Source organism: Anser brachyrhynchus, assembly GCF_964034855.1.
Source record: "Anser brachyrhynchus genome assembly, chromosome: 12".
NCBI lineage: Eukaryota > Metazoa > Chordata > Aves > Anseriformes > Anatidae > Anser > Anser brachyrhynchus.
The window spans coordinates 20952477-20963151 of NC_137707.1; positions in this window are offsets into that span (position 1 = coordinate 20952477).

The window sequence follows — 10675 nt, forward strand, 5'->3', positions numbered from 1 at the left end:
TAATATTTTAAAGGTTTTACAGTGTTGCTAGCAACCGAGAGGAGGGGAAATACAAACTGAGGTCTAAAGATAAAAAAATCACTAACTTCAGAGGTGCAAACAGAGGAAAAAAATGTGTACGGACGCAAATTGTTCATCAAATTCTCTGTCAGTCCATTTTTTTTTCTTTGTTTATGACCAGAATTTATATCACTGCTCTGCAGAGCCATGTGGAAGGATGCTGAGCACAGGCAGAGAAAGCAAACTTCACAGTACAGTCAAACTGAGGGGCTCTCCACCTCTGGTATAAATCAAATGATTCGCACTGCATCCACCCAGGGGAGTGTCTGCCCCCAGGATTTGAGAGACTGAGAAATCTTTTCATTTTTATCAGAAATGCAAACAGATCTCTTTTGGGGGTTACTTATTTATGCTTTTCTGATGACTGACTATGCGTTCTGATGACTTACACCAGATTTCTGTGTGTTGTGTAGCAGGCATTTCTGAGAAAATACACTTACTGATATTGCAAAGAAATCAATGAAAATTATTCTCCATGCTCACAGTCATTAATTTTTACTTGATATACAGGTCCTCAAAACATGAAAAAGCTGGAAATAAGGCTTTCTTCTCTTTATTACACATCAGTTATTTGTGTAGACATAGCCACTGCAAGCTTTGTCTCATGCACAGGCAGTAGCAGGACATAAGTTAAATCTCCATAGCTGAGGTCAAAGGTAAATCTGATCTTAAAAAAAAAAAAAAAAAAAAAGGTGCCGAGTGTTAGCTAGATCCTTAGAGATAACTAAAATACCTTTAATTTTCGACTGAAATTCATGTATATGTTTATATATATAATATTTGTGTATGTATATACACAGCCATATACACTTTGCAAACAATTTTAGTTTTTCTGTGTCTGATTTGCAACACTGTAAAGAAGTCAATAATGGGTATTCAGCATTTCTGAAGACCAGCCAGTTGCCGAGGAGCATAAATTTGGATGGAGGGGTTGAATATCTGAGCCACTGTATGTGATGAATCATTGTGGCTCCTGAAATTCCAGCAATGTAAAGTTGAAATTACATGATGGTGAGTCAGGACTAATATTAATGAAGCCAGAGAAAAAGAAAATGTCTCTTTGAAAAGGGAAGTTGTGGAGACGACATCCTTGGTGATGTGTGAGATATTGCAACACAGAATATGTGATTTCTCTTTAGGTTGTGCCACTGCTCTTCCTTTTTATTTTTTTATATTTTATTCTTGGGGGATTGTTTTATGTTTGAAAGAAGTTGATGCATGAATGAGTGAAACACAAGCAGTAATAAAGAAAAATGGAGCTATTAATCCCAACAGAGAAAATATCTCTTTTGTTAAAAATCTCTCACACAGTATCTCTGACTATGGGACATCTGTCTTCACAAGATAATTACTGCTCCTGATTTGTGCTAGTCCTTAGTGTATTGCCTGTGGAAGCCACCACCTCAGCAAAATGGGAACAGCATTGGGTAAGGGACTGCTTACTCCCAGTGAAGACAACTGACCATTTTCTGTGCAAAAGTTTGCAGCAAAAAATGCAGCCTGTATTTGCTTTTTTCCAGAGCAGTCCATATTTCCCCTTTGGAACTACGTATCCATGCACCAATTGCCACTTTTTTTTCTTCTCTCAAACCTAACTGGTGGTATTGGTGTAACAAACCCAGCTCAAAATGCAGTAAGGAAAAGTTTCATTTTCATTTAGCTTTGACAGACTGGAAGGCTTTTTCATTTCTTCCAAAGCCATTGATCCACCCCATGCTTCCACTGAGCTAAAGCCTTCAGATACTACTGCTTTATGGGAGAACCACCTTGTCTTTAGTACTATAAATGTTGACTCTTCAATGTCTACTCCTTCCATGGATGGTGGTAATGGCAAAACACTTCTGATATTCAGGAGCAGAGTCATGATATGGGCATGCTATCAGTGCTCCATGGTATTTGCTGTAGTGGAAATGCTGCTCACTTTCCTGCAACCTCATGGCTGTGTTCATTTTCAGTTCACAGCAGGGATTTCACTGATCTCCATGTGAGCAAGTGTCAGTTGAGTAGTCTCATGCATTTGCTATTAAGCCATAAAGCACAATGCATAAAGTAATGCAAGGAAATGCCTGATCCTGACAATGTTTGCATGACAGCATGGGAGGGGAATCCAGCTCTTGTGGAGAGGCTGCCCTGTACTGTGGACTCCCACTGGACGTGATGGCACACGAAGGTGTGCCTTGCCTAGGTGGAACTCCAGAACCCCCATGGCTTGGTCAGGGGCTGGGAGACGCTGATTTACTGTCCCTTGCTGGCCAGTCCCACCTCCAGCACAGTAACACAGAGCTTTGATTCAAGATGTGAGAGCAATTGCCAAAAATACCATCACTGCAAGGAAATGTGATGTTCAGCTAACCCAAGGCTGGAGAGCAGTGTCTCCACAGGAAAGCAGGCCTTCATTTCTTTCGGTTAAAACCACTGCTAAGCTCCAACTAACATCAAAAGCACTGAGGCTGGGGTGCAATAATAGGACTCCAGTGGGAATGGATAAGTGAGCTAATATGGGGCAGTATTTGACTCTGAGATGAAATTTAGACCTCTTAAATTCATCATTTTCAGCTCACACTGAAAATAGTGCTTTTCTCCAATGCTTCAGAAATTTGTATTTCAAAGAATTACTGCACTAAACTAAGGATATCAGCATAAATGCTATGCAGAGAGATAAGCTTTAACCCTATACATTGATCATCTCCTCACCCCCAGCACTGTCTCACTCAGGGAGGCATCAGCCAGCTTTTGTTTGCAGCTGAAGGAGGACACAGTTTCATTTCATCAGACAAAAATGATGCAGAATATAGCACATATTGTTCCATTTACTGTTTTTTATTTTCCTATTTGGTTAAAGAATTTGTTCTGGACCACACAGGTGGAAATAGAAGAACCGCTGTATCACACAAGTACCAAATGACTGGCTGCCACCTTCGGGCAGAGCTTTAGGTCAAAGAAGAAGTGTGTTTTCCTAAGCAGATGGCAAACCTCCAGGCTGTGGGTGGGATTCAGGATGGGGCCTACACAGGCGAAGTGCGGTTTGAAGCTGGTCGCTGTGGCACTGCTCGTGGTCCCCACTGGTCCCCACCTCAAGCAGGAGTGCTTCTGGACCACAGCATGATGACCCACGCACGGCACGGCCCCCACCTCCCTCCTGTCCCAGAGATTGCCTGAGCTTGTGCAGGGATCCTGGACTCACACTTATGGGGCAGGTTCCCCATTGAGTTGGGTCCTGGTGGGGAGAGAAAGGTGAGAGGAGAAAGGGGGAGAAGAGAGAAAAGGAGCCATCAAAATCATCTTTCCCTTCCTTCCTGCGGTGATGTGAGCCCTAATTTTCTCAAATGAGGAAAAATAGTTGCAGTGCCTGTCTAAGAATTTGAATTTACCACCAAGTTTCCTCTGTGCATTAAAAATAATGCAAAAAATCCAACAAATCCAACCCATAGTAAATTCAAATACTGAATTGTAATGTTTGCTTGGTTGCTATTTCTTAGTAGCAACCAACGTGTTAATCACTCCTATATAATTAGATGTCATTTTGGAGCAATTCAAAATCAAACAAAATATCAACATGCTCTGACCATGTTGTGAAAGTTTACATTACAATTAATTTATGATTATCCAAATGTACATCCAATGATCTTAAGTCTTCCTTCATACATTACAAAGAAAAAAGACAACTTCTCTTCACACATACCCCTCAATAGCAGAAGGCCCCCAGAGAAAAAGAACTCCTTTAAATAAATGTATTATTTAAATTCTAGTTAAATAGCTATGCATGAGATGAAAACATGAGATGAATTTGATAAACTAGCCCCTGTGCATCCTTGGACCTGTCTTTCTTCTTTTCCTTCATTTTTGGTTTCAGTAATCATGTGATTTTTCTTTGTGGTCTCTACAGCAGACAGAAAATTAAGTGAAAACAGTATTATTTCGCTTCACACCAATCCACTAGAGCAATGAATTAATTTCAGCACATTCTCTTGAAGGTGAAAAGAAGTGCACATCCTTTTGTCCCAACAGCGAGCCAGTGCCACGAACTGCTGAGCATTCCCAGTCCTGTCAAAATCAAAGGAACAAGGATGCTTAGCGAGTCATGGGAAATGCTGGATGCATTAGCAGATACAGCCAATATGCTGAATTATGGTCATATAATAAACACACAAGCTGTTGTGTTAGGACACAGCCACAGTAATCACAGTAAGTAAAGTTTTAAAAGCAGTCATGTTCCTGTCCTTTGTTGAAAATATGGATAATGTACATAAAAAGGTTAACGAGTGGTTACACTTGAATCCGCCACATCCAGAGCAGAGGGAACCTTTGCTACTTCTGCTAGAACAAGCTGCCAGCTGATTTCTAGTCTTTCTCTCTATGTATGTGTATCCTATACATGCAAATGCAGAACAGGGAGGAAGATTATTTTGGGTGTGAAGCTAGAAAGTTGTTTTATGCTTTAATTGCCCATAATGAGCATGGCAAATGCTGAAAGATGCAAGGAAAAGTCTTGTCCAATAATATAGTTCTTTATTACCTTAGGATCCCATCTTCCTATTTCAAGGATGTTGTTAGCAGAGGAAGGCATATTTTTATTTAACATCTTTATTAATGAGCTAAAGAAAGAAACAAGTAAACACACTAATTACATTTGCAAATGACAGTACATTAGTAGCTATTGCAAACATCACTGAGGACAGAAATAACAGAGGAATAAAATTGATAAGAATAAAAGGTATAACCTGAAGAAACACAAATTCAGGTCTGTGTATTCAGGAAGAAATACTCCATGCTTAGACAAGGAAAGGCAAAGAGAAAGGTGGAAGTGGTGAAGGCAAGGAGCCAGGGCAGTTGTGAGGACACAGCAGGGAGCCCTCGGGCCAGGGGGTGTGGGTGTGTTTTGGGGCCTTAGTGGACACCCCTGGGGGGAGAGCACAGGAAATGCCATTTTTCTTTTTTCTTTTTCTTTTTTTTTTTTTTTGAAGGGCAAAACCTGAGGTCCATGCCTGGAATTCTGGAATTCAGATGTGAGCAACAGGGTGGTGCATGGGGATGCAGGCATGGTGTGCTGCAGCTGTGCCCAGCCCTGCTGCATCCAGGTGCTGGGATGAGCCCAGCCCGTGTGTTTGCGATGCCCAGCCCCAGCTGTAAAAGGGTGAGGGGTGGGAGAGGCTGTAGGGCTGTGTTCTGTGGTGACAAGCACCAGGACTGCTTCCAGGTGTGTTTCTTTGTGGTGAGAGCATTGATGCAGCAAATATTTGTTGGCAACACTGGTAAGTGCCTAAATACCAAAAATGAAGAGAGGAAGGATGGTCTGAAAAAGTCCAGAAGCAATAAGATAATACAGACTGAAAGCAAATTTCCCTAGTTGCACTTCTTCTGAACTCTTTAATAAGCTCCCAGGAGAACCAATGGACGTATAGTCACTCCAGTGACTTAAAATTAGACTGGATGCGATAGGGAGTGTCTCTGGCGTCAGAGGGGCAGAAACCCCCAGGCACCAGCGGGGTCTGAGCCCCATGCTGCCTGGTGCAGGATTGAGCTGCAGGGCCAGGTACTCCCCCCCTGCCTTCTGCTTGGGTTGTGGCAAGCACGGTTTCCCTGCTTGAGCACTGCAGCTGCTGGTTACTGCTGCTTAATTTCACAAAAGTTACAACCTGTAATTAGTTAAAGGCTACCTAATGAGTTATAATGCAGGAAGCAACAACAGATGCTTATATACCAAAGAACCACAGTGTTATGTGTTGTGCTTACCCCAGTAATGGCTTAAAAAGAAGACAAGGCAACCTCCCCTGGAGCAGGAGTAACCTGGGAGAGCTCCTTCCCTGGAGCGCTCCTGGAGATGTTCATACCCCAGCCTTCCTACTTTAAGTTGTGGTGCGTGGATGCTGCTGGAAGTTTTAGCAGCAGTGAAAGGGAGCAGACCCACTGTCCTGAAGTGGTCTCCCACACCTCACAGCGGGGACGGTATGTGCCGACCTGAAGTGTGTGGTTGTGACAGATCGCGGTGGAGCTGCGCGCCTCAGCTCTGTTGTCGCTAGGCTGCGACGGCAGCGGGGAGCATGCACCTCGATGTCCCTGTGTGAGTTATGACAATAACAGTTCGTGCTAGTGCCAATCATGGTGGTGACTTTCGCTGTAGTGTTACTTGTGCAGTGGCAATTGGATTGAAACTGCCACATCAGTTTGCATTAGGCCATTTAGCAGCTGATGCAGCCTCTCACCAGCACAGTGGCGGGAGGAGCATGGCCCTGGGGAAGCCTCTCAGAAGCCAGGCTGCCAGTGGGATGGGGGCACCACTGTGCTCAGCTACAGAAGCTTTAAACTGGCATTACAAGCTTAAACATTTTATTTTTTCAAAACAAACAAACAAAGCTGTGAGAGTGGTGGCTGTGTACGTTCTTGCACCAGGCTACAGGGGTGTTGTCCCGGCAGGTGGGAGTACGGAGCTCTCCCTGCCTGCAGCGTGGTGGGGCTGAGCTGCTGTGGGACAAGGCTGTCCCCTGTGCCCCTGTGCCACCTGTGATGGGTGGCAGGGAGATCTCTGCCTTGCAGCTCTGGGGTGCCCAGTTTGGGGACAGGGCTTGGGCTGTACCCCGTGCTGGCTGCAGGGAGGTCAATGCCTATGGCCTGGCTTCACCAGTGCCTCCCATTTTGTGGGGCTTAATGTAATGTCCCCACTCCTTTATATTTCAGTATCTGAGATACTGATATGAGGAACATAAATCCACTTTTTCATGAAGTGAATTAACTAAGCGGATTTTTTCTTCCAGTTGCAGAATTGTTCTAGTGCTTCTTTTGCCCTGCCTGGGCTTAAAAAAGACTTCATCTTTAAAAATCCAATTTTACAAACTGTTAGTCTTTAATGTGGACTGTTGCCTTTTAGTAATTTTGGAGAAAAAATTAATGGCTGATATATTTAATTTTCAGACACAGCTACTGCATGTTTAAAGCATCTTTTTTTTTATAATTTTATTATGAACAATATAGGTTGTACACTGTAGAGATATTGCTTTTGCAGGCTTGTAAGATTAAAATCGTGATATTTCTGAAGGGGCTGTTAAAGTGTCGGTGGAGCTATCTGTTACTGCGTAGCTCTGAACTAATTCAATGCATATATATTTAAATATCAGTACAACAGCTTGTTTTCCAGCTAGACAGGAATCTCCAAATCTAATGTTAGCATTCTTACAGACCTCAAAAGAGAAGCTGAGCATGCTTAGCTTTCATTTTACTTCCTTTGCTCTTTAGCCATACTTAAAGACTTTGAATCCACATAGAGTAACTTGAAACTAATGGGTAATTAATGTGCAGCCAGATCTGCAGTGGCTCCGGGGTATGGGTACCTTGATTTTGCTGCTCTTCATAGGACCTACCTTCTTTGAATCCTTTTATATCTGCATCTCTCACTTATATGGGTTAGTATGTGTTTAAGCTGTGAATAATGGTTGAATTCATTCCTGTGTGTGCAATGCTGTATTCCTCTAAAGTAGATCATTATTCTATATGGAATAAATAGTGTTGTCCAGCTGGTATGCTTTAAGGCTAATGAACCAATGTCTGCCATCTAAGAAGCCAGATAACAAGATGTTTCTCCACTGGGTCCTTTTGATATATTAATTAATGAAAACCAAGATTCCTTTCTGAGAGAGAATCTAGCTATAATTCCTATCTAGTCTGGGGAATTTTCTTCACTGTTGCTCCTTAACATACCTTAATGTGCACAGGGCACACTATGGCCACCTGCCTGGCTAGCGGAGTGCTGCTGTATGCCCTGACGGACCGGAGGGGCAGCCCATCAAAGTTGGGGTGGGTACAGCCCAGGGCAGAGCGCCGTGCCACCCAGCTCCCTCCTGACCCTGCAGTGATGCCCTCCTGCTGTGTGCTTGCTGTGGCAGTGCCCAAGGTGTGGGTAAGACAGTGTTCCTCTGCAGAGACGATACAGCTTTCCCTTACTGGGTTGGATGGAGGTGTAGGTGGGAGAAGGGAGCTGAGGATGGGCAGTGGAAGGCAAAGTGAGGTGCTACTCAGTGTGAGTGTGTTGGGGCATTGACCCTATGACTAGGAGGGGACTTGCCGGTTCTACCTGGTCCCTTCTGCAGCTGTGCAGAGGAGGGCTTCATGCTTCTGAACCTGGGAAGCTGGTTCTCCCATCTGTGCTTCTGGCATGACTCCTTCCAATTCCAAATATGAAACATATGTAAAACTTCTCTAGGAAGCGTGAGATTAACTGAAAAGATATAAAGCAACTTTCTTCCAGCTTTTTGATCCTTTAGGGTATATTGGCAGCAAGCTAAAGGTTCCTTACAACAGTCAGCTGGACAGCTACCTCTTCTGAACGAGAGCAGGTCTCAGACTTGGGCTTTAAGTAGATCAAAGCTGTAGGGAATCCTGAACCCTAAGATTTGGTGGCATTTATTTGAAGAGAGAGCAAAAGGACATCTGTAGCTTACAAGTACAGGGTGTATTCTGGTAGCCACTTATTCTGGAGAAAGCATGCAAAGTATGTTACAACAGGAAAATTAGAGTGTCTGTAGCATCTTTCTGGATGTTTTCCTAGCCTGAAGAGTTTCCTGACCCACCTTTCTCTGAAAGGCTGCCATTCCCTTAAAGACCACCTCAATTCCAGGGAGTCTTCTGACCTGGGGCACACTCCAGCAGAAATACCCGCAAATGTTCTTTGGTGTTGGCATTGCCCTGTAGCGTTCTGCTTTGTGTTGTGAGCTATTCCCTTTGGAGTCCAAGTACTGAGAGTTATTACATCTTTAAAGGCCTGCAGAGTTTGAGGAAAAGTAATTGGTTTGTTGCTCCAAACCTCTTGGTGGAATTATGTGAGAGAGGAAAAGCTATTCAACTTAATTTTCTATCTATATTTGGAGCTGTTGGCATGAATTCAGCCTATACCATAAACCTACAAGCTCCTCAAGTGTGTGCAAATGAGTGTTACTGCAGCACATCTAGTTGGGATAGCCATTAGACTCTTGCTGGGTCCGAGGCTTCTGTCTGCGGAAGGGCTGTTATAAAGTACATGGCAAGTCTGTTTGCTCATCTTTACTAGTAAGTTGTTGAATTGCAGTTTTATGTTAATGTAAATGCTAATTAGTACTGTGTTAACTATGCATAGTGCTTTCCAAGAACAAAAGGAACCAAATTCCAAATCATATCTTTCCTGTTTGTTCTGACTTTGTGTTTCCTTGTTTATTAAACTAAAGTGTTTTCTGTTTCATGCCGCAAACCTTACAGGTTCTTTAACCTTAGATTTGGGAGCCACTGAGACATACTTGGTATACTTTAAATTCTTTGATATTCTTTCTCTCTCTAATGAGCATGTGCTAGGTTTGTCACCTCTCAGCCCCCAGCTTCATTCCACTGCTGCTGTCCATTCCTGTTCACGTCTGTTCTTCTAGTTGCTGTTTTTTTCCTGCATTTGGCAGATTTCCCTCATGAGGGATAACCTGTCGTAACGCCATCATAACTGTCTTATGCTCTTGGCACTGACCATGAAGAAAGACCTCTAAGGTCAAATGTGGTTTTTCAGTAGATGAAAGCCTGTGGCCTTGGTAAAGAACAAGGATTTCCTCCTGATGGTTTTATGTGAGCTGTGTGCCATAATCAAATGCTGCCATCTTGCAAAGTCTTCTGGCTCATTCACCGAGCAAAGCAGCTGCTCTGTGGTGGCAGGACAGATGGGCTGAGCAGCACTGCAGTGTGGCTTTTCTGATGAGTCATTGCAGAGGGCTTCTGGGAGGCAAATTTTTAGGGCAATAAAATGCATAATAATAGGTAAATGGGGTGTAGTGTGTCCTTCTTCCTAGAGTTTCATCACTCCAGGATGAGGCCTTGAGGTATGATGCTGAAACCAGAAGCCTTAATGTTTGTGGTTTGATTAGCTCTAGCCTCTCATGGAGTCAGATAAACTCTGACCTCTTCCATTGTCTTAAATGAATCAGAAGCACCTGATTTATTCTGTATGCAGCTCTTAATGGGCATCCTTTGCCTCCCTTGTTTGGCAGGAGGAGTGCTGAAATACTTGGGTGCCTGAATCGAGTCCTTCATTGTCCGTGAGCACCATCTGGGTGTGGAGTGGAGGATAGCTGGACCACCAAATGCTTGTAAAACCTGCTGCTCAACTGGAGCAGGGGAAAGCTAAAATCTACTTTAGACATTCCTTACAGTTCTGAAATATCACTCCCCTTGTCTAAGTGCTTTGCCAACTGCTTCAGTCCTTTTTATGTTTCCCTTCTCACCAACATGAATTTTACTGGATGGCTTTATCTGATCTGTGACACCAGTTCATTTTTCCAGGTTTTTGTGCTAAATGACTTAGCAGCTATGGTCTTTGGATAATTTGCTTGTAAGAGTGGAATTGTGTGGATCTCCCAAGCCCATCACTTTCTGGAATTTAACATTGAGAAATAACTCAATTCATTGTTAAACACAGTGAATAATGTCTGCTAAGATCTCTGCTTATAATTCTAGGGAGGAAAGATCAAGCAAATCCAGGTTAAATATGCTCCTTGTTCTTAGAACGCCTTTCTGGACCTTCACTAAACTACCATCAAAGGGAAACATGCTGGTTTGGACCCCAGAGGGGTATGTTTTTCCAGTGAGTTGTATTGATCGAAGCTGGAGCGGG